This window comes from Peromyscus eremicus, chromosome 15 (genome assembly GCF_949786415.1).
Source record: "Peromyscus eremicus chromosome 15, PerEre_H2_v1, whole genome shotgun sequence".
NCBI lineage: Eukaryota > Metazoa > Chordata > Mammalia > Rodentia > Cricetidae > Peromyscus > Peromyscus eremicus.
Window position 1 is genome coordinate 84,569,782 of NC_081431.1, and position 23,081 is coordinate 84,592,862.

The following is a 23,081-nucleotide window of genomic DNA, read 5'->3' on the forward strand; positions in this document are numbered from 1 at the left end:
TAATTATTTACAGGTGTCCTGTGGTTCTAGGATTGTATTGCAACTGCTGCTGGGTAACTGACTGAGACTGAAGGATCAATTTGGCCTTGAGCATTTGGTTTGATTTTGTTGGCTAGTGTTACTTTAATTGTTTGCAAGAGGAGTGATGTGTGTTATGTTTGAAATTCATATCCCTGACCCTCACTGAATATTTTTAAATTTCAATCTCCTAATGACCATAAATGAAATCACTCTGCATAATAGCAGAAGTTAGTTCTAATCACAGTCTCCCATCACTTCTCAGGCAATGAATCTCTCCCTCGTGACTTCTGGGGGGCTACAGCTCCACCCTAACTCCTAGAGCGTCTGCTGGCTCTACATGTTCTCTATAGCAACTGTGCCAATGCCCACACTGACTTTGACTACTTTAGTTGTTATCCCCAAGCCGTGAAGCACACTTTATTTTTTTCTCTATGGTGTGTATGAACAGATAAAGTCTTTAAGGAGGGATCGGTGATGATGAGAGAAAAAGCATGCTGCCAACAGCTAGTAGCATTAACTGTAGGGCTGAATCAATCCATCCCCAAGAAATCAACACCGGTGACACATGGGACCAGCAGAACCACTGGGTGACATTAGCCTGTATGATCCAAGGTCCACTTCATGTCTCACTCCATATGCAGGGAGCTTATCTTCTCCCTAGACATCCGTGTTCCTCAAGAGAAACCATATTGTCAAAAGTTAGAGATAGATTTAGCATCATGGCCTCAACCACCCTATGCTATCAGTGCAGTTTTTCCAAATGCTGAATTGTCTTTCACTCGGTCAGTCTTTTCTCTAAGCTGAAGTGATTTTAAAAGAATCAAGCTTGCTCTTCCCTCAGAGTCCTGTCCTCACTTGTGATTTTATTACAATCAACCCAAAATCTGTAGTGACAGAGGCTCCTGTGTCTAGCTGTGTGGCTAGGTACTGGCCCCAAGCATCCTCCTCTCCTTCTCCTCTTCCCTCCCCTTGCTCTTCACTTGAGCCTAGATTTCTCCTCCTATTTGTTCTTTCTACCTGGCAGCCCTGCTATTCCTCTATCCTGTCTGGCTATTGGCCATTCATTTCTTTGCTAGACCTATCAGGTGTTTAGACAGGCAAAATAACACAGCTTTAAAGAGTTAAATAAGTGCAACACAAAAGAATGCAACACATCTTTACATCATTAGACAAATAGTCCACAGCATAAATAAATATTCTAAACTAATATTCCACAACAGTCTTGGTTTACTTTTGGATGTAAAGTATCATATCTATTTCTTCCATCAGAAAATCACACTTCTCAAATTACTGGTATTGTTGTTGGTATTATGTAAGACAGATTTTTAGCATTAACTATGGAAACACAAATGGACAGATTTCTAGGTGTTGATTATCTGGAAAATGAAGTTATCTGACATAATTTTTCCTTTCAAAAGTTGCCTCTTATTGGATGTGTGATTAGTTGTACTATTTTCTATCATTAAAATACAATATATGTTTAAGACAGATAGAAGGAACATGGTGGGATGAAAACAAACAAACAAAAAATCTAGATCCATAAGCCCTGAACTGCATTGGTAAAACAAAATGTTGTGTAGTCTCTCTATTCTCTGTATTCTAAAAAAAGAATAAAGTTGCTGTGGGATGGTCTGTATGTGAAAAGTGTTGCTGATTGGTCAATAAATAAATCACCGATTGGCCAGTGTCCAGGCAGGAAGTATAGGCGGGACAAGGAGGAGAATAAAGCTGGGAAATGGAAGGCTGAGAGAAAGAGAGACACTGCCAGCCGCCATGATGACAAACAGCATGTGAAGATGCCGGTAAGCCACTAGCTATGTGGCAAGGTATAGAGTTATAGAAATGGATTAATTTAAGCTGTAAGAACAGTTAGCAAGAAGCCTGGTACGGCCATACAGTTTGTAAGCAATATAAGTCTCTGTGTTTACTTGGTTGGGTCTGAGCGGCTGTGGGACTGGCAGGTGATAGAGATTTGTCCTGACTGTGGGCCAGGCAGGAAAACTCTAGCTACAAAGATGTATCTGTTCACGAGATTCTTTTTACTGTTTCTGTGCTATTCTAGAGGACAGCAGTCCATTAGAATCTGTGACTTTGGAGATAACGACTAGGAACAGGAGTTGATTGTTACTGGAGAAACTATTATAAGAAACCAAAAGTAAGCTAAGGGATTCTCATGTTTTATCAAGAGTAGAGAGCTGACACAGTGAGGCTGGATAAAGACTTAGAGATATAAGAACAAAAAAATGTACAAGAGTTTATTTCTTCCATAACAAACATAATAGCAGCTCTGTTCCATGAGGTCATTCAGAAACATGAGGTCCATCCAAGTCAGAGGAATACAAGGTCCATCTAATTTGGAACACTTCGAGTTTATATGATCAGCGAGGAATTCACCTGAAAATGTCTTTCCACAGGAAGAATGGACAGAGGAAGTCTGTTCCAAATAATTCCCTTCTGGAAATTGTTATAGAACTTGTGGTTGTAAATATCCATTCACTTCTCACTAGAGAAAATGAAATTTCACGGACACACCTAGCTGCAAAGGAATCTGATAAATGTGTCTTTTGTGGGAAATTATATACCTAGATAACATGGTAAAAATACTGGGACTGTTGTGCTAGAGTTGAGATGCTAGGGATGATGACAGAGGTTAATACCATTTCCATCCTGCTTCCAGTTTTTTCATAAAAATTATACACTGTAAGTACTCAGCCACAACTCAAACTTTGTATCTTCTGCCAAAAGAACCAACCACTACTATATTTTGATTGTTGTCATCATTGATTCCTTGGTGACTACTACAAAGGATGTATTTATTTTCTTAAACCTAAGCTAGTAAAATTACTATTTGTTTATATTTTCTAACAATATGCCTGCCCCCTCTTTCATAATAGAGAGGATCTAGCTGTTATCAAATTAGTATCAGGAATCCATACCTCAGTTGCTTATTTGGATACTTTATTATTATGGCCTTTTATTTGTTTTGATATTGTGGGTCTAAATATTGAAGAAATTATGAATAGGATGCACATAATTATTCAGTGAAGAGATCTGTACATATGAGGCCACTTACTATTTTGCTAAGTAGATTGAGTTCATATCTTAACAAATAATGATATATTAACTCCACACATTTGAAATGTGGCTATACTTTTAGGAACAGTCTTCTCAAGCAGGAGACATTTGTACCTCTTTCAAGTTGATAACATATATGAAGGAATCCAGGCATTTCTTTGGCCTTCTTTATAGAGTCTCAAAGGCCAACAGATCTCTGTTTACATCAGAAGAGTCCAAATTATAATGTAGCAGATTGCTCACTTTCAGTTTGTCACACCAGGAGCAAATTTTTATATGGACATTCAAAATTAAAATTTAAAATAGGAGTTTGATGAAATGATGATGTTAACTTTGGGTAGCTGAAGTGTTTGTCGTGGTGCTCCAGAGAAATGAAACTAATGGGGCAAAAATGTGTGTGTGTGTGTGTGTGTGTGTATTAGGGGGGTTGGAGAGAGAAAGATGGGGTGGGAATCTTTCCCAAGTTGACAACTTCCAGAATGTTTCATGTACAAACTAGAGAGCTAGGAGAGTGGATGGAGTCCATTCTGAGTCCAAGCCCCATTTACAGAGCCTTCCTATCTGCTCTAGATACATGGGTTGGATGGTGCTCACCCACACTGGGAAGACAGACTGCTCTACTCAGATCCCAATGTCAATCTCATGCAGAAACACTCTTACAGACATATCCTAAACCATGCTTGATCAGATGTCTAGGCATTCCATGGCCCAGCCAGATTCAAATTACATATGATTACAGTCCTTATTCTCTTCTGTGAAAGCTCTGAGTTAGAGAAGGTATGAGAAAAGTATCAGGTAGAGAATGAGGACAGTTCCCCTTGAAAACATACTAAAGGTTTGTTACTTGGCACTTCAGCTTAGGTGTCACTTGGATATATTTTAAGGAAACAACCATGTTCAAGGAGAATTAATATGAGACACTCAGGGCTACTTACCAGGAATAGAATATATCCACAAATAGGCTGTCTTGGAGAGAACATGTGGTAATTCAAGAAATGTTTGTGATGAACGGGACAGCACCTCCCTTCTATCTCAGCAATTTCCTCATAGCATTAAAAATATTCTGTGATGTCTACATAAATATAAATTTAAAAGTTAGCAACAAACTTTGCAATTGGATTTTCCCCTTGTTATGGAAGTATTGGGCTACTAGGCTGAGGCTGACTGTATCCTTGAAGTGATGTATAAAAATTATAATGACTCATATTAGGTACATAGATCACAGATAATCATTTTAGATAATTATGGAAGAGTAGATTTCTGTTATTTCAACTGATACTTTTTAATTCATCAGATAAAACTAATAACCAAGAAATTTCTATTTAATTTTTGCTGAAAACATATAATTTCCAAAGCCTACAAGTATTATTATTCTCCTTTAAAATGCTCATTAAAGCTGCTTAAGAAACTGTAATGTCAAAATTGTAATGGCTTTGTTGAGTACACCAGACTTTAAGACATTAATAGAAGTCCATTTATAAAACTGCACTGGTCACCCTGCCTTCAAGAGATAGAGCACGCAAGTTTAGTATTTTCTGTTTTTGTTACAGCAGCTCAAAGTGGGAAGCTGAAGAAGAAAAACCTATACACAGTTCTTAAGGGCACTAGAGACAGAACATGTATCATTAACTGATAATCTTGCTGTCATAAGATATTTCCCACAATAAGTCCCAAACATATCCCAGTGTTAATGATCATTAAGCTAAGAAGACAGGAAAAGGGAGCTTAGCCTGAAAAAGTATGGATTTGAGATTTGTATGTCTTCCTCATCTTGACTCTTTGTCTATAAAGTGGTTATTGTCAAGGGTGTTTTTAAGTAATCTGCTGACTGACTCTGAGAGTTTCACTTGAAGGAGGCATCGACACTGAGAACATGGCTGTGGGAGGGGAAGACAGGTGGGCCTTTACACCATGAGCCAACTAAACATATAACGAACTTATACGTGTTCTTCATCCGCCTTTGTACCAGAGGGAGCAAAGTGTATCCAAAGGCTGCTGGCTTGCAATTGATGCAGCAAAGCATCCTTGTCAGGATTAGAATGTGGCAGAAAAGTGGATGCTTAATTCAGACCATTCCTCTGACCACTTTGTCTATTTTGAGTTGCTGGGTATCTTGGGTTAGGAAGTACTGAAAGTGGCTGTGGGCACTTAAATACCCTGAAGGGGGCTTCATGGGAGGAAGACCAATAGCCTTAAAAGCATACTCGAAAAGTACATGAATTTATCCACAACTGGCTTTGAGGGTGAAGGACCTGATGCAATAAGGAGAGAATTCTGGCCGTCTCCTGCATTTCTAAGCAGGGAAGAAGGTGTGAACACAGATGACAAATTCCTTACTTAAACTGAGGAAGACAAGAGGCATGTGAACTACACAAGGCATTTCGTGGCTCGTAAAAGTAGAAATTATGCCTACATTACATTTCCGTAGTCAAATTTCTTCAACTTTTGTTGTAAGGATTACAGTCTTAACACCTATAGTAAAAAAAAAGTCAACACACAAGCACCTGTTGATCAGTTGATGGCAGATATTGCAAAAGATAAATGGGTCCTGATTTTGAAAAGCAATTACTCTGCAGAAAGGATACAGCCACTCCTCCCCTTAGAGTGGGGAACAATGTGTTTACTATAAATGCTAATTAGCCCTAAAAACTATTAATGTAATTATTTTCAACTAAGGACATAGATATGACAGCCCCTGAGGACAAAGGGATTTTTAAGCACGGCTTTTGAACAGTGTTCCTCTAACCTATTTGCTTATTTTATACTGAATCAAGAAAAGAAAGAAGGAAATAGAAAAATCACCAACTTACCAGTCATTCAAAGAGGATGAGGATGTTTGGAGCTAAAATAAGAGGCTCTACAACACGCCTGTCCTGTGATCATCAGGAAGGTACTATTTTTAGTCCTAACAAGAGCAGGTCATAGATTTAAAAGTGTGTGCTGTGAGTGTCCCGTTTAATTTCTGATGGGGTAATTTGCTTGGAGGACTCTCTGGAAGAGTTATTTGGACAAGAAATAAAATGAAAAGAATTGTGGTTATTCCCTAGTATAGAAGATTTTGACATGGGTCTATTTATTTATGTTTCTCTCAAAATTGACCCTTTGAAGCCCAGTGCCATCTGGCTTCTCTGTGCACACTACCATCCCTGAATACAAAGGCATCACTCTGGTTCCTGGAGGAAATACAATTATCTAGCTACCAAGTGAAAAGCACATTAAAGAATCAATAGCCATAATCTAGAGAAAAGTCTCAGTGGCTTCCAGAAAAGGAAAGGGAAACAGAGACATTTAGGAAGCATACAAAACTGTCTGCATCACATGGAGTCCACCACCAACAAGAATACCATTCTTGCTGTTGCCAAGAACCTGGAGATCTCTAAGAACTGTCAGGAGAATCCATTAAGGACTCTCATTTTCAGAGGTCTAGGTGTTTCTTCCTAAACGTGTCCCAAGTTCATCATACTCAGCACGTTGAAGTAAAACTCACTTTCCTCCTATAAAGTCATTGAGCCTTCTGTATTCCATATCTCGGGGCTTGAGGCCTCCTCCACCAAGCAAAATGTGAGAAACTTCAACTTCAAAACCATTCTTTTTTTCAGTTTTTCAAGACAGGGTTTCTCCGTGTAGTTTTGGTGCCTGTCCTTGGTCTCACTCTGTAGGCCAGGCTGGTCTTGAACTCACAGAGATCTGCCTGTCTCGCCTCCTGAGTACTGGGATTAAAGGCGTGTACCACCAACACCCAGCTCAAAGCCATTCTTGATCTCTCTTCCATTTCTGCTTCCCAATCTGATCAGAGTTCCTATAATTCAGTATCTAGATCATTTCCTATTTCCTCTTTGCTCACCCTTCCATGCCCTAATCTGTTTTTACATTTTTTTTAGTTATTATTTGACAATCTCTCTCTCTCTCTCTCTCTCTCTCTCTCTCTCTCTCTCTCTCTCTCTCTCTCTCTCTCTCTCTCACACACACACACACACACAATGTATCTTTATATCATATCAAATCAACCTCCCCTACCCACTCTCCCCAGAACCAGCCCTCAGTATGCATGTTCCCTGCCCACCTTCATATCCTTTGCTTTTATTGGGGTTTAATAACCTGCTGAGTCCAGTTATTGTTGCCTGTATATCATGGGCAACCTATCAATAGCCATGGCCCTGAAGAGCAATGACTCCCCTACACCAGTTCCCATTGATTGCTATAGCTCTTCAGGTAGATGTGGAATCTCACGAGCCCCTCCCCTCATGCTGACATCACAGCTACTCTAGCTCATGAGTGCGACAGCCGTGTCCTGTCCAGAGGACGTTCCATGGCACTTCTCGTCATCCTCTTGTTCTTCTATCTTTTCCAGCCCTCTTCACAATGTCCTTTGAGCCTCTGGGGGTCTGATATACATGTCTCATTTAAAACTGAGCCCTCGATGGCCACTTGTTTTCAGCAGCTTGTCCAAGTACGAGTCTGCATTAACTGCTACTCGCTATAAAAAGAAGCTTCTCTGACCAGAGTTGAGAGTAGCACTGATCTGTGACTGTAAACTTAAGATTTGAGGCAATTTAACAATGTATCTATTTAGGAAAACTACAGTACTAGGTTTCCCTCTAAGGGCTATGACTGGACTTCATACTTCAGACACATTCACCTCCCCACTGTTAGAATGACAGAAATCATTGAATGCTTCCTATAACCCTTCAAAAGTTTCTTTTATTTTTCTTTATTCATCTATTTATTTTACATCCCGGCCTCAGCTTTCCCCTCTTTTCCCCCTCCCACTCCTTCCTGCCATCCTGCTCCTCACCTTCAATCCCCTCCCCTTCCACCTCCATCCAGGAAAGGGCAGGTCTCCCATGAGTATCAATAAAACATGATATATCAAGTTGCAGTAAGACTAAGCACCTCCTCATGTATTAAGGTTGGGCAAGGCGACCATGTACAAGAAGTAGGGTCCCAAAAGCCAGTAAAAGAGTCAGAAACAGCCCCTGTTCTCCCTGTTAGGAGTCCCACAAGAGAACCAACTGTAACATATATGCAGGGGGCCTACGTCATTCCCATGCAGGCTCCCTGGTTGTAGGTTCAGTCTCTGTGAGCCCCTATGAGCCCAGATTAGTTGACTGTGTAGGTTCAGTCTCTGTGAGCCCCTATGAGCCCAGATTAGCTGACTGTGTAAGCCTTCCCATGGTGTCCTTGACCCTTCTGGCTCCTACACTTCTTTCTCCTCCCCTCTGCAGGATTCCCAAACTCTGCCTAATGTTTGACTGTGGGTCTCTGTGTCTGCCTCCATCAGTTCCTGGATGACACCTCTCTGATGACAATTGGGCCAGGCACCAATCTGGTCACAGGAGATATCCAGTTCAGTCTACTCACTCACTGTTGCTAGGAGTCTAAGCTGAGGTTCTGGGAGATTCCCCGGCACCAGGCTTCCACCTGATCTGAAATACTCTCACCAGCAGAGAAAGAATATCCAAATCATAAGTTTCTTATGCTGCTTTCAATATTCTATCAAGCTTCAGATCATCTTGTCCCTAAGCTTATGCTTCAAATAACTTGATATACTTAGGATACTGGAAAGTAGACTATAAAACCCAAAATGGTTTAAGTGGAAAAGTATTTGTTAAAGGAAATCGAATAAATGTAAGGAAAAAAATTAGAATGTGAAAATCCAGGGCTTTATGGGCAGTAAGCCATGGACTGAGTTTAGATTATTGGGTGAGTGAAGACTGGACAGAGAAGGAACTTCTGTATTATCAACACAGCTGTGTAGTCTCCAATTTGGAAACTGTTGAGAGTTTTAAATGAAGGAATGAAAGCTGAGCATCTAATGTAAAGTGATAGTTGACACTCTGCATATAACTGACCATTACTGTTCTTTCCACCAGGCCTTTCCAAAATACTGTTTGGGTTTTTCTTTGTAAGCCAAAATTAAGCCTACTGCAAACTTTCTACTTGATACAGCACTCTAGGCAGGCTCTTGTGATTGGGAGTCCTCAGCCTGAATCCCATGAGGAGCAGTGGCAGGGAAGAGAGTCAAAGTGATGAGCAGAGTAGATGGAAGCAAGGAAGCTCGAGGAAACATATTGACCTCAAAACAGAAGGACTGACAATGCATGCCGCAGGACAAGCAGCTTTCACTAGTGTGGAGGGACCCATCGTGAGGTGCAAAGACACAAGCAGAAGTGGAGGTGAAGAGCACAGACAATTCTGAAGGAATCAGATCAGTTCCCAGCTCTGTTGGCTTGCAACACATCTCCTAACTGCTCAGGGCATAAGACTCCTCTATAAAATGAAGATAAGCATTTCACGCATGTCGGAGAGATAAGTAAATGTATAAATGTATAAATAAGTAAATAACTCACTACAAATGTTCATAGTGAGTGACCACAGACACACTTGCGCATTTTTCTCTGTAACAGCATTGAGAGTGACACTTTCTAGACTGGCTGCTTCATCAGAAGCACCAGGTACGCACTGTATATCACAAGTTATTTTGTGGTTTTGTGTTGATGGCTTGAATTTGTGGTACTGTGAACTGAACCTAGAGTATCCCACACTGAGTGACAAATTCCCTACCACTGAGCAATAGCCCCAACCTTCTTTTCCCTTTCTATTTTGAAGGACTTACTAAGTTGTTGTGGTTGGACTTGAACTTACTCTGTAGTGTAAGCAAGGCTTGAACTTGTGATCCTCCTGCCGCAGCCTCCCAAATAAATGGGATTATATAATAATAAGCCTTTATTATCAGACCTGGTTTACAATTTTGCTTCTTTGAGAGAAACAGCAATATCTTTGAGACTTAGTTCAACCAGAAATGTTATTTTCTTCTAAAAGATCTAGTGTTTAAGTTAAGAAGCTTCAGTTATCTTTAGTAATTAAATATCTGAAAATCCACTGAGTATAAATGTCTAAACAATAACAGCAGCAAAAGATGCTATATTTAGATTCTGAACATTCAAGCTGATGCTATTTCAGTACGTAGAAATAAGTTCTGCCCATTTACATGCCAGATCTCCAGAATCTAAAAGAGAGGGAAGAGATGAGATTTTTCATAAAGATTTCCTGAGCACAGCCATGGTGGGTTCAGCCTCAGGAGGACATCCTGGTATAGGGAGAACAAGAAGCCAAGAAGCGCCATCAGTGGGAAGGGACTAGGTACCCTTCAAAAAGTATCTAAATGATTGAAAGGAACCGGGCTTGTGCCTGAGACTGCCGCATCTCAGAAGTAAGTCTTCCCTAACTACAGCAAGCCTGTCACTGAGCTATTTCTTCTCTTTTCAGAGTTTATCCCTAAATAATTACAAATAGGTGGGATTCCAAATTCCCAAGTGAAGAATTACTAAACAGCACCACACCAATACTTTCCTTTGAAAATACACAAATTAGACAAGGGTATATAAAAATAACAATCCACTAAAGCCAAGTGCTACGTCCTAACAGTATGCCTTTTAAATTAGCATTCATTTACTTTTATGTGTGTGTTTTGTCGGCATATATCCACAGAGACCAGAAGAGGGTGTTGGATCCTGGAACTAGAGTTACAAATGGCTATGAGCCACCACGTGAGTGCTGCAAATCTAAACCAAGTCCTCTGCAAGAGCAGCGAGGGCTCTTAACCACTCAGCCGTCTCTCCAGTGCCCAGCAATATGTCATTTCTAGTAGACAAAAGTGAATTTGCTCTAATTAGTCAATGAATACTCGTAAGGAGTTTCCTAAGAATAGTAAAGATAATAGCTAACATTGTTTGAACACCTTCATGTGCCAGGTCCAGTGTGAAGTGGTATGGATGCCTGGCCTTAAGCATCTCATCCATTCTATAAGAAAGCATTCACACACCCTCATAATTAAGGTTTCAAAACACTGAAGAACTTGCCTTCACATATTTTTTTCTGAAACTCACTTTAAAGTCATCATGATATACTAATGTCACTCATAGTAAACAAAAGATAAAAGGTTTTAGCTTTCTAAGGTGTATTTTCTTTATGTCAACAGTCAGTAGCTATTAAATGGCAAACAAGAAGTCAATACTTCTTATTACCATGATTATTGGAGATTGTTCTATAAGCTCTTATTAATGAAATAGAACAGGAGCCCCAGGGAAGCAAATTACCTTCATATAGTGGCCTGTAATTCTAGCACCTAGCACCTAGGAGACTGAAGGGAAAGCATTGCCATGAGTTCAAGGCCACCACTGCCACCTTGTGAAGGCTATGATTGTGAAGTCCAGGGCAGCCTTGGCTACAGGGTGCAACTTCTGTTTTGAAAGTAACAACACAACAAAGAAAAGTAAATATCCAAGTGATACATTCTACTACAATAGAAACCACACTTCAAAAGCAAAACCTAAAAATAGAAGTTACAATCTTAGTACAAAAGGCTATGCCCTCAGGAACTCAATAAAATGAAAAGGCAAAAACAAATTACAAAAGGAAAACAACCATGCTTTGTAATACAAAGAGATGAGGCTATGAAAATATTCGGGTGAGAAAAGAAAAGAAAAACTTCAGCCAATATGAAAAACAGGAAGACCCCCACACAAAGACACTATGTAAAAGTGCAAGGAAATAACTGAAAAACTATAAGCTCATCTAGTAATCAAGAGTATCATTTTTAGAATCAGATACTTTACTAAAATAGTGACCACTTCATACATACTACTTGATATTTTTTAAAGGATAGCCCTGAGTGATGGCTTGTAGAAGAGAAAATTTCTTCACTTCTTTGGTCAGAAATCTACTGACAGATATGAAGATTTTAGGCATTTCATTTCCCGTGGCTTGATTTGCCATGTGTGAGTCTCTCAGTCATTAGTTGAAATTTAATCCCTAATGTGAGCATATTTAGGGGATAAACTTTTTGGAAGATATTCTAGTTACATATCTATTGCTCTGATAAAATACCTTAAAAACAAAACTAAACAAACAAAAAATGAAAGGAAGGAAGGAAGGAAGAATAGTAGAGAAAGAAGCTTTTTTGATTCCAGGCTTCAGTCCATTCTGGGGAAAACAGATAGTCAAATTCCACCCCTAATCAAGAGCAGAGAGAAGGAGTGCATGCATACTCACCACCTGGCTTGTTTGTGCTCAGCTCTATCTCTCCACTCTTACACATTCCAAGTCCCCTGCCTAGGGAACAGTGCAGCCCACACAGGGCTGGGTTTTCCCATATCAATTAAATTAATTAAAACAAACCCCTATAGACATACCCACAGGGCAACCCAATGTAGACAGCATCGCATTAAAACTCTTTTCCCAGGTGATTTTATGTTGTATCAAGTTAACAATCAAAGCTAACCATCAAGAAGATGATTAGCTCATGTGCTCAGAGATCTCATGGGATTAGCAATTGGCATGCTGAGAAGGAGTCTTGCTGTACAATACTCCTGGTGCACTGCTGCTGGACAGGCCAGATCCCCCACCCCAGCCCCTCCAGAACTGTTTGAAATAAATGCATATGGTTTCTAAGCCATCCAGTATATTTTGTTACAGCAACCTCAAAGGACTAAAATACTGCTCATTCAGTAATTACTATAGTACATATTTATCCTGAAGGAATGCCTTGAAATTTAGACAGCAGTATCATTTGAAATGTTACATTTAATACTGAGAAAAGTAGTCGAACTATTCTAACTTGCACAATAGAAAAATGGTTAAATTAATTTTGCTTTTGCCAGCATTCTGAGCTAACTTCTAAAATATTGCATGGACATTCACTTATAAAATGATCTATGTCAGGACATAGATGTCAAAAACTGAATGGAAATGGTAGATTATTTACATGCAACACAGTGTTGTAATACTTAGTGTCTATTGTCAGCTTCCTTAGACTAGAAGCACCTACACCATTGATGAGGCATATCTTTGGATGTACACCTAAGGGAGCTTCCATGGAGGGTTACCTGGGGAAGGAACACCTTTCTAAAAAGCTGTTTGCACCATCTCAAAGGCTGTAATCACAGACAATATAAAGGGGGGAAGGAAAAAAACAAGTTAAACAGCAGCCTTAGCATCTCCCTCTTTTTCCCGACCACAGATGCGGTCACAGCAGCCTGCTGCCTTGTCCTTCCCACCGTCACTGATTGCTATCTCTTTAAATCATGAGCCCACACCAACCCTTCCTTAAGTTGCTTTTGCCAAATATTTCGTTAGAACAAGAAAAGCAACTAATACAAATCCTAATTATGCATTGAAATGTAAAATACATGGAAATGTTGGCAGTAGATATTTCTGTGTGGGATATTTTATGTGTTTTTCTGCTTTTCAAAGCTATATGGAATTTATATGATTTTTATGCTCTTAAAATGTTATAAATATAGGAAAGCCTACATTAGTGATATTCTGTGCCTGGATGATGTGAGATTATCTCAGTTTTCGCCAGCAAGAAGCCCCAGTGTGAGTAGTCTATTTTCATCCACACTTCTACTCAAGTTTTAGAAATAAGTCAACTCCCATGACATGATTGACGTTCATTAGAGTAACTAATGCCAATGACCTGTTGGTGTGGCCCAAACTACAAGCATGTTCCCTGCTGTTTTGGAGACTGGCTTGCTTACCCAGACAGACTGTCAGTCCTGCCAAAAGAAGTAGGGAGCTGAAGAAGGGTAGCCTGAAGAAAATTATTGTCAGGGTCTGTGCTTAAAACCTCACCAGTGTGTCCTTCATTTTAATGATGAAACTGTCACTGAGATTAGGAGCTTGTCCTCAACTGCACTTATACCATTAACTGCAGGAACCTAGGGAGCCTGCATTCTTTCCTGGTGTGAGTCAGATCACACAGGTGGATGAATAACTGGTTCTCCCTCCACAAAGAGGTTGCAAATCTTTTCATTAATTCTGCTAAATTTTTGAGGATGAGGTTCTCCCCTCTTGAGAAGCCCAGGGGCCTCTCTAAGAACTCCACAGTTCTTATATATGTTCCTCACCCCTCCCTCAGTGCACAAGCTTAAATATGTTTGTTGGTTTGTTTTTAAAAAAAATAAAACAACTTCCTATAATAATCTCCAATTTTGCTTCATTAATAAACAATGACAAAAAAGTAAGTGATTTCCAGAATCAAATCCCTTTACACAATACTTTTCAGACTAGCTTGTCCATACTATGAACAAAAATACCCTTCACTGCTATAAGTGTCCATATGTTACTATATGGATATAAAGACAAAGGTATAAATGTAAATGCACCAGTCAACCAGACTGTACATTGAGTGGCCCAGACATTTATAATCCTCTAGCACTTGAAAATCCTCTAGCACTTGAAAACAATGCCTACCCAATTAAGTGAAACATTATTGGTCAAAGGCAAAGGAAACAGAATCGTTGGAAATTCCAAGCATTGTTTATATTAAGGAAATTATTCTTTTTTATTTCAACTTTTCTGTGTTTTTCTAAAATTTCCTCACTGAGTGCATATTACTTTTATAATAGGAGAAATATCTTTCAGTTGTTCTCTGCTCATACAGAAATTAAATTCCAGCAAGAGCTGAGATTTTGCAATGAGTTGTACCACACTATAAAGAGGGCTACATGTACAGTGTCAGGCTCTAGGGCAGCTCTCAGGAGAAGGAAGTCATCCCCAGGAAGAAAAGGAACCAGGACAAATGAACTTCACATGGGAGGTGGTTGATAACATGAGCCTTGAAGGATGAGTAATAAATACCCTTGTGGAGTCAAGAAAATCACAGCAGAAACATAACAGAGCATCCTACCCTTGTCCTTGGGTGGTAGTCCTCACTTGTGGGAACACCTCAGTTGTCATTCCTTTTAAGCCCAATGTTAATCTTGTTTAAATTAATTCTATGATATATGTTGAGGTTATAAGTGAGTTTCCATTTTAATGTACTTTACATTAAATGAGAATAAATGAGTCATCTATCTCAATGAAAAGGGTTATTTTAAATATTAAACTGATCTAAAAAAATCACACAGACCCAAGTGTCCTTTCAGTTAGGTGATCTGCATTTGAGAGATTTCTGTTGATAATTAGAACAGTTATTCACAGCTAATTATTTCTTAGAAGTCTGAATAATGGTTCCAAAACTTGGTTCATCCCATTGCAGAACCACATCTAGGGAAACATTGTAGGCAGTTTGGGGGTACATGTGAGAACGTGAATTAAATATGAGTGTGGGGTTTCAATTTCTAACAGAAATACTTTCCATTATTTTTCTAGCATATTTATTGAAATCAATATAAGGCTAGTTGGGTAAATATCTGATAGCAATATAATAGTGTCCAGACCAAGAACAGAAGCCCAGGACTCAAGTCCCTACTCCCTCACTAACTAGACAAGAGATTACAACAAATGATCAATATGAATTTGAATTTCTCTATCTCTGAGCATAGACTTCAGGACAGTACATCACTTATTTCACAGTATTATGAAAATTATATCATAAGTTTTGCAACTATTAAAGTCTGGAGAGATAATCTTACTAGGTTTCTGAGTTTTGTTCCAGGAAGCTCCACTAATGGGCCCCTAACAGCAAAATGCAGGAAGGGAGGAGGCAGGCTGGAGGGCCTACTGCAGATGAGTTGGGTACAGGGGTGTCCAACCTTCTACAATGCAATGTGATGTCATCTACAAACATGTTGCACTGGATCATGCAGCCCACATCTTTCCCAGCTCTACTTTCAGTTCAGACGGTCTACAATACCTGCTTTACAGGCTGGGCTCCAGCTCCCATGTGTATAAATATCCACTTCAGTTACAGATGTAGCTCAGTGGCAGAGCACTTACCTAGAATTCTCAATGCCCTAGGCTCAATTCCCAGTATCACAACAAATAAAATATCTAATGACACAGATTCAACAGATCTGTAACCCAGCAGCACTCTGGAGCTAGAGGCCAGAGGAGAAACAAAAGTAGGGGCCAGCCAAGGCTACATAGTGAAACTTGATAAGAAAGGAAGAAAAGAAAAAAAAAGATGTGTAAAGGGAATGATGGGTGGAGGAGGAAGGGAGGAAGGAAGGAAGCAAGCAAGGAAGGGAGGAAGGAAGGAAAGAAGGTAGTAAAAAAGGGGAGAATGAGAAAAGAAACAAAAAAGAACATGAGAATGTCCATTGGTTTAGAAGAATTAAAAATCACTGTATTGTTTCACTTACTTCATTTTACAAAGTAAAACTAAAGAAAAAAAGAAATAATATCTAACTTTAAGGAACTGTAACATGACAGGCCAGATAACTAAACTCAAATATATCTCCAAGCCCAATGCTTTTTCTACTATAGCCTATAGTAAAGATAAATAAATATCACACTGACACAGAGGACATGAATTGTGGAGACCCACAGAGGTTTCCTAGTGAGATATGAGCTTGCTTTACCCAGCAGAGCTGCATAAGGGAATGATTTGACCACAGGAGTGGTTACCAGATGTTTGGAAGGGTCTGCACTTGGCTGTACAGTATGCTTTGATCTAGCAAGGGAGAGGTCTTTTGCTCTGCCCCTTGGCATTGTTATAAAAAGCCCTTTTGAAGAGACAGAAAGGGCGGGTGGATTTTGATCCAGGTCCTCTCAAAGTTATCCTGTGTTTCTGTCTTTCTCCTTTCCACTATCTTTCTATCTACAAGTTTCTTATTCCTCTCTCCTCCTCATAGGAACCCTTTAAAAGGTGTGAGCTGTCCTCCTACAGATGGTGCCAGAACTAAGGACTTGGGTGCAGAGGAAGTAAGTGAGAGTAGGGAAACAATGAAGGAAGCAGTTTGACATGTCCAGTTTTGTATAAAAGAGTTAGGTTGTGGTATTTTATTCTTCAGAAGCAAAAACTGTATATAGAAAAATTAGGTTGCAGCAAGTATCTCTCTGTGTCTAGGTTTCTTTCTTTCTCTCTCTCTCAATTTCTGTCTATTAAATTTAGGAACAAATATAGAGCTTAGATATAGGAATATTATCTAGGAAGAAACTTAGGGTAAGAGTAGAATTTCGCTAGTGTTGGACCTGAAAACAGCATCCAGGAACAAGCAGCCACTGTGGATTTAGTAGTCTGAGAAAGAAAAGCTGAAATGGAACAGGGAAATAGTAAGCAGATGTTTGTATATTCACTTGTAGAAAGTTTGAAAACTAGGGGAGATAAGGTAGGACCACAACAAGTACAGAGGTTCTTGGAGTTCATAGAGGAACTGTGTCCTTGGTTCTCTGGCTATGGGACTCTGGACACAGACTTCTGGGGTAGAACTGAAGTCAAAATGAAAAAATATTATGAGGAATATGGACCAGAAAGATTCCTGTGGAAGCTTTTGGCCTGTGGGCACTAATTCAGGACAGCTTAGATCTAAGTCCTGAGTGGCAGCGGGAATTTTCCCTGAGACAGATGTGGGCAATACAAAACCCTCCATGCCACCAGCAGTGCTGCTAGATGAGAACACTTTTACAACATTGTTTAATTAGGGTCAGTTTCCTCTTGGCTATGAAGCTGAGTTTAAGGAACAGAAGTCTTGGGATGAGACAAGGGAGGAACTAGAGGGCTTGAAAAACTTAGTAATTTTTTTCTCAAAAACTGGAAGATCTTCAGATCTCTCCTTCCCAGTTCTCTCTTCCTTCTGTAGGGGTGGAGTTAGACTCACCTTGGGGGTCATCTATCAGAATGAAAAGGTCACCCACAATTGTCCTGGCACAAAATCCTCCCAAAACATGACAAACTCTCACTGTTAGTGCTGTGTCTCCTCTTGAAGCCAGTATTCAGGAGGCAGTTAGCAGAGGGACAGAGGTGCAAGGCTTTCAAATGTTCTCCATAATCAAACAGCCAGATGCCCAGGGTAATATATTGCAAGTGAATGTAAACAGATTGGGGGTGCAGAAGCTGCAACTGACCATGGAAGGGCTGCTTCAGAACTGCAGCTCATAGGGACTGGATTTCCTCCTGGAGCCAGGGGTGCTTGAGAGCCACTGCTCATAGCAGTAGGAAGAACCTTGAGCCCCTCGGGTGAAAGGCAGTGGAGACTGCTAAGGCCTCAGGACTGGGATTGTAACACCCTGAACAGAGCTAACAGCTAAAGCCACACAGTTTCTTTTTGCTGGCTGTAAAGAAAGTCTCTTTTGAAAGGACTCTTGCTCAGCCAGTTTGCAGCTTTTGCCCCGGAGCAGTTTTTGCCTAGGGAAAGCTAACTGAAAGTGCCTCTATGGCCGAGAGTGAAACTTTCAGAGCTGTTTGTTTGAACCTAGTTGAATTGTTACATTCAGAGGAACTGCAATAAATTTGTGTAAAGGGACTGACCCCTGGCCAGCAACCATCCACTGCTAGGCTCACTTCTGCCCATTCTGGAATGGCTGGGATAGCCCAGAGGGGAAGGTGACTGGGGCGAGGTGGGGGAGCAGCAGCATCTCAAGTGTTACAGCCTGCTAGCAATGGCACTCACCAAATCTCAAGGTCAAGGGAGGTGTATATCATGATTCTAGAGGTGCTGATGAATTAGGCTCTGATTTTAAACTTTCAGGGAAACTATAAGACTGTTACTAGAACTGACTTTTCTGAGCTTTTGCAAACCTCAGAAATGAAACAGTTTTGAGTTTACCTACAATTTTAACTGTGATGACTCATGATTCATGTACTCTCTTTCTTGTTGAAAGAAAATATAAATAGTTCTGTTAAAAGATCTCTTTTAGATGTTTGCTAAAGTTTGTAAAGTGTAAATAACCCTATAGAAAGTTTGCTTTTGAATGTAAGTTTGTAAGAATTGTAAATATGTGTATTCATGATAGTTGTAAATATGTATAGTAATATTCATACTAGAATTATGTTAATCTGCTGATATTAATGAACCATGGTTTAGCAAAGCTAAGAGAGTCTTTAAGTTTGATGTAGTTGCATCAAGAGTTTATTGATGTATTTGATGCATTTGCATTAAGAGTTTATTGATTTAAAAAGAGGACTTGGCACAGCCAAGTCTGTTATAAACATCTTAGACCCATTCAAAAAGGACATTCCATCTTTATCATCCTCTACTCCTTTAATGGAGAGTGTGGCAGCCCTAAAGATTGCTGTGATTGTTTCAACTACTTGCAATCTCTTAGTAGGGACCTGAGTCAGATCTGAGTTAAGCTCTGTACTTCCTCCTCTCAGAGGCTGGTAGTCAGGGATGGGCAATGTTCTTCTTGCTAGCTTCCAACCTGAGACAGAGTATGCTTGATGGAAAGTGTATCTCAAGGATGGGTCAAGTTGATTAGAGAAGAAGAATGACCTAAGGTACATACAGTCTATCTGAATGGTCTGAGGGGCCCTTTAATATATTAAAAAAGGGGAGCTGCAGAGACCCACAGAGGTTTCCTAGTGAGATATGAGCTTGCTTCACCCAGCAGAGCTGCATAAGAGAATGATTTGACCATTTGTGTGGTTAGCAGGTGTTTGGAAGGGTCTGCACTTGATTGTGTGGTATGCTTTGATCTAACAAGGTGGAGGTCTTTTGCCCTGCCCCTTGGCATTGTTATAAAAAGCCCCTTTGAAGAGACAGAAGGGGTGGGTAGATTTTGATCCAGGTCCTCCCAAAGCTATCCCATGTTTCTGTCTTTCTCCTCTCTGCTATCTTTCTATCTACAAGTTTCTTATTCCTCTCTCCTCTTCACAGGAATCCTTTAAAAGGTGGGTGCTGGCCTCCCACATTGAATCAGGGCAGGTAGGTAGTAAAGATGGGGTATCACATGCACAGCATGAAAATTCTAATTAGCAGCATAAAAGTATGCACAGCTCACTAACTTGTGGGCTTGCTCCATGAAGATGAAGTGCCAGATGTGTGCCCAGTGTAGTGTTAGGCACCAGCTTCAACACTGTAAAAATATTCAACTAGAAACAAAGAAGCTATGACATTGAAACTTCAACTGAAATAAACCAACCAACTTTTAATGAAAGTGAGAAATACTCTACAGGTTATTTGGCTATTACTCAGGCAAAATCACCTCTTTTATTTCAGTAGTGAACACTAGCTTACCCATGCACAAGTCCACTCTGAAATTTTAACTACTTGCTCCTGTGAAAACCTCACACTGTGCCTGTGGAATATACCACATCCATTTTTCACCTTCAAGAAATTGCACAGATATTTCAAAGATCTCATTTCTATCTTTCTCATCATTTCCCCCCTTTTGTAGTAGGTAAATATGTTCTCGTGTCTCAGATCTTGCAAACCAAACAAAACCCTCTTTGTCCTCATGGATCAATTGTCATCCAGCCTCTAATGTTTTTCTTTAGATTTATTTTATGTGTATGAATGTTTTGTCTGCATGTATGTTTGTGTACTACATGTCTACCCAGTGTCAGCAGAGTCCAGTAGAAAGTGTTAGATCCCCTATAACTGGAGTTAGGTATGGTTGTGAGCTGCTAGGAACAAGTCCTCTGAAAAAGCAACAAGTACTTTGGAATTGAGTCATCTCTCCAGATCATAAAGTTATTTTGTATCAGAGTAATCTACAGTCACATAGATGGTAAGCCCTACTGTCTCTCCTGGGGGATATGGAAAGAAAGCTCCTATGTCCTTTCCACTCAGACAGTGCCAAGCACATGACCAGCTCAGCAAATATTTGTTGAATGGATAAGTCATCTAAAACCATGTTTTTGTGTATCCCATAATACATTGATTGCTAATTTCTCATATATTTCTAAAAGACAGGTCACCATATATCATAAACTTTACTTGATCACAAACTAAATTACTTTCTCATGACTTGAAAAAATTTCTGATAACCCAGATTGCTACTATTAATGTATAGATGTAACTTAATCCTTACCAAAGTCACTCACAGGACTTTTAGTATAACTGGGTAAAATAACCCTATTATCCATTTTGAAAAAATAAATATTTTTAAATAAATAAGAAAATCTGAGGAAGATGAATAGTGTGGATAAGTCTGTGTTAGCAGATAAAAAATGGTGTTACAAAATAACAGAAATTAAAACAGTGTAAATCTAGCACAAGAGGAGAGATCAGAAACAAAACAGTTCATGTACAAACAGGTTTTACATAAAGACAGCATAGCAGATCAGGACAGGAAAGAGCATCTTGAGCAGAGGGTATTGGGACAGTGTCCTAGGCATTGTCAAACACATCAGTAATAGTCCCTCAGCACCTTGTGCTAATCCCAAATGTATTCCTGAGGGAAAATAACATGATTGAAAAACAACCTTCTAGTCTTGGAGTAGGGCTTTTGGGATTAGCAACAAACTTGGAATCATAAACAAAGACACTGTCAGAATCAATGACTTAAAATGAGAAAATACATATGGCAAAAAAGCATACAAACCAAAATTAGAAATCCACGTCCACAAGATTAAAAGACAAACAGAAAACTAGCCTACAGTTTGTATTATACATATGGCAAAGGTTAAAAAAAAAGAATTATGTTCAAATCAACAGAGATAAGAACAGTTCCATCTATAAATAGGCAAAGGAAATAGACCATGAAAGAGTCAGTACAAATCATCAATAAACACATGTAAGATGGAAAATTCACAAGTGATTAAAAGAATAACATCAGAATAATATGTTTACCAGTAGATAGACAAAATGAAAAGGTTGTCAGTACACCACAGTGGCAGGAGGCTGGAATAAACTTTTGAAGCACTGTTCGTCAGAGCTAACTGGTGCAATGATTCTAGGAGTTAGTTTACACTTAATGTAAAGCATCCATGAAGGGAATAACTAGACAAGTAATCCATAGAGGGTATTCTTTGCAGTCATTTGTAAATGAAAAAAATAAGATGTCCACCAGTAGATTATTATATATACTACCACTGATGTATTCAAGGAAATCTAATTCTGGGCTCTCCCTACATTTTTGAAATGTAGAAAGAGATCTACAAAATGTCAAGTGGACAAAGGCAGGTTATAAAACTACAATAGCACATTGGTGTTTGTTGTCCCAGCTCTCCCCATTCTACTACAATGTTCATGGCAATACCCTCTTTCATTGCCCCTGGCTTCCTGCCAGCTTCCTCCTGCTTGTTGTTCACACAGCAGCCCTGAGTATAGCCCTGCATTCTCAGTATCTGTACTTAAAGACTGTAACAGTTCACCACCACCTAGTTTTCTACTCTGTGCCCAATCCAGCCCTGGCTCATACCCCTCATAGAGCTTCCTTCTGCTTCTACCCTACTTGCGCCAGTGCCCCACCACAGTAGCCATCTTTCCTTTATACCACCTGCCTTTCCCACTGCAACCTTTATCCTCTCTGCTTCTTATTTTCTGCCTGGAGCCATCAAGGCATCCCCTGTCTTTCCTCTCCCCACTAGCTCGTCTGTGCCTTTGGCACTCCACATGATTATCATTTTCCCAGGACCATCATTCCTGGTCACCCACCACAGAGCAGCTCCCTTTTTATAAGTTCTTGCATCCATCTTCCCTTTTTCTGGGCTACATTGTCACAGTTTGCAAGCCTGTATCATCATCATCCATCTCTCTGTGTCCAGGCTGAGAACAAGAGCTTGTCTATTTCCCTCTTCTCGATGTCCCTGCTGCTTTGAACTTGTTACAGACTGGCTTATATCACACAGCAAATACCATACAGTGAGGAAGGTAGGGAAGCAAGGAAGAGGGTGGTAAGGATTTGCCCCTGTTAGTTGAAGTCCAGAAGCTGAAGAGAGATAATAATGGTTTGCTGTTGTTATTTGATATTCAGAAGTAAATAAACAGCCAAAGACAATTAATAATTATAAGGATGTAAAAATTACAAACTTTTAATCATAGAAATTGTAATTTTCCTGCTTAATTTGACCTTCTGGATTCAGAAGATCACTGGCGCCTGGATGTGGTTGCAGACAAGAGAGAAGACATACCCCCAGTGTCAGGGTCAAGTTTACAGTGAACTCTGAACTCTGACACCACGATCCAAACCCACCCTGACCCAGATCCCTGATTTCCTGAATCTTATCAGTGATGACACTTGGTCTGTTTTTTTCATCAGCATGCAGTAAATCAAAAATTCCAGCTGAACTGATGACTTCAGATTTCCGTTTCTTCTTCCCTCTTGCCATAGCCCTCTTTCTTGGGAAAATTCTACTCTAAACCAAAAGAAGG

The 23,081-nt window shown here is 39.7% G+C and overlaps 1 long non-coding RNA gene across 1 annotated transcript in view; it reads right to left on the reverse strand.

The window, feature by feature from the left end:
- Positions 1 to 579: 579 nt before the first annotated feature.
- The window catches only part of LOC131925801 (uncharacterized), a 34,266-nt gene continuing 11,764 nt past the window's right edge, over positions 580 to 23,081 (reverse strand). Inside the window, exons 2-3 of the long non-coding RNA XR_009383353.1 lie at positions 4,032 to 4,168; positions 580 to 694 (exon numbers count right to left, since the gene is read on the reverse strand). This is a non-coding gene — a long non-coding RNA (uncharacterized LOC131925801). The remainder of the gene's footprint in view (positions 695 to 4,031; positions 4,169 to 23,081) is intronic.